We start from the raw sequence: 2445 nt of genomic DNA, 5'->3' as shown, positions 1-2445 counted from the left end.
CCATTTTCGATGAAGGAATGCATAACTCTATTGTGAACGACGGTCACCTGTTTAAAATGTATGAGTTCTTTGTTTCTTAATTCCCTTCTTCGATTAATTAAATTTTTTCACTGTATGTTACCATCAATAATTTTCACACACATAAGATTTATTTGGCTTTTATCAAATTGATGAGACAGTATTGATGGGTGAAGAAAACGAAATCATTTTGTTATCACAATGCATGAAAAATGATTTAATTTTAAAATATGTGACAAAAAATATGATGATTTTTATATTGACAATAATATTTGTGATGTTGTATGATGTAATGTGTTTTAATGGGGCATGATATGCGTCAAAAAAGGAAACGAAGGAATCCACACAGGAAATAAGCTGAATTCATTAAAAGTGTATCATACATCTGCTCATTATTTCTGCATGAAAAAGGATCCCAGCATACTTCACATGGTGAATTGAAAGGGGAAAAAAAACACTCACACATACGCTTATAGAGGATAAAAGTTTGGGAAGTGAATACGCAATATAAAACTGGCGATGAGGAGACCATACAAATAGGCCATAATCTTTACCACCGTGTAATATTGGTAAACGGTTAATGAAACAGGCAGGTCTATACAATACTCCTGTAGATTTACTTAGTATTGAAAACAGCAAACCCCATTGTCAAATAAAACCGAATGAATGCAATGCACATTAATGAACAAAATACAAGTCTGAGAAGACAATGCATGTTCAAGGCGATAAGCTGATAATTCTATCGTCAATTTATTAACAGTTTATGGCGACTGAATCTACCGTAAATGAAAACCAAGAGAAAAGAAAAGAGAAAGATGAAAAACAATCACCAACAAATCATGGATGCAGTTGTTGCAAATTTTGCAAGGTAATCACATCGGAAATAGAACCAGTTAAACCTTTCCATGAATGTGATAAACATAAACCCTATCTATGCTATGCGTGTTTGGGTGTTTAAAACGCAATGTTCCTATCTGTCGAAAGTGCACAAAACAGGAGCACAATCAACATAAAATATGTGATCTATTTGAGTTGGACGAAAAAACAACATCTGGTATCGGTAAACCAAGGAAGGAGTTCCTTCTTCCTCAAAGGACCACAGTTGTTGAATCCAAATTTCAAAACAGCTACGAACTTGTTAGACACCAAGCAAAAAAATAAACAGAGGTTCTTCACACTGTGGTTGACAAAGTGTTACAAGAAGCTTTGAGTTTGGTTGATTTGATGAAATTTCAAGATGGAGAAATTTTGAAGAGATTTTGAAAAATATTGAGACATACATACAAGAACTGGACCCTTTAGCTGCTAGGATCGACGGTTCGCTTGATAATCGAGAAGAATGGGCTATATGTAAGAGAGGAGAGGGTTCTTGATGAAAAATCTGTTTCATCTGAGAAAATATACTTCAGGGCACCAATATTTCTGGAAGGTTTGCCAAGTTCTATGGAAATAAAAGCTCAGCTTAGTATTGTCAAGTCCTCGAAGATCGAGAAAAAAAACACAAAACGGTGATGTCAAAACCATTTTTTATATTCGATATCGACTCGCCATCAAAATTCACATCATATGTTAGGTATTTCCATTCAAATAAGATTCTTGTAGGCGGAACAGATCCAAAAGTATACATACTGAATGAAAATGGCGAATGCTTGGAGACTTTTCAAATAGGAATGCCAACAGGACTGGCAGTTTTGGATGATGGAACAGTACTGTGCACTAACGTAAGTAGCAACGGGGTAATGAGGATCAAGTCTGATGGCACTACAGAAGAATTCACGAGAATAGAAGGAGAAGGTAAACCATGTGGTATCTGCAGCACACAATGTAATGACGTTATCGTCTGTTTGCAGGAAATTGACCAGACAGGGGGCAAGATCATTTGGTTTGATCCTTTTCGTACTTTGTTTCAAGAGTTCACACATGTTTATCTTACTTGTCCGACTTGTGTATGTGAAAACATAAACTATGACATCTGCACAACGGACATTACTGGGAAACTTATTGTAATTAACCAAGATTTAGACATCCATTTCGTGTATGACGGTAACATATCAACTGGGGACGTGGTTAGATTTACCCTACGTGACGTTTGCTGCGACAGCGTCAGTCACATCCTGGTAGCAGACATTGACAATCGCCTGATACACTTACTTGACGAAGATGGTCACTTTATTTGTTATCTCCGGACTAAAGCGGACAAGCTGCCTCGTCCACACGGACTCTTTGTGGACAAAGAAGACAGATTATGGGTAGCTGAACGATTCTCCAAAAAGATCAGAGTTTTTCAGTACTTATCTTAATAGTGCTAACATTTTAGTCTGAACTTTGTTCATTGCTGACATACCTATCCTGTAAATATAATTATATAAAGAAATTGAACAATTTTATTTGTAAAATTTTGTTCTTTTTGTAGCACATAAGAATAAA

The sequence above is a fragment of the Magallana gigas genome, chromosome 7 (assembly GCF_963853765.1).
Source record: "Magallana gigas chromosome 7, xbMagGiga1.1, whole genome shotgun sequence".
Classification (NCBI taxonomy): Eukaryota; Metazoa; Mollusca; class Bivalvia; order Ostreida; family Ostreidae; genus Magallana; species Magallana gigas.
Note: the sequence above shows the minus strand (reverse complement) of the source record.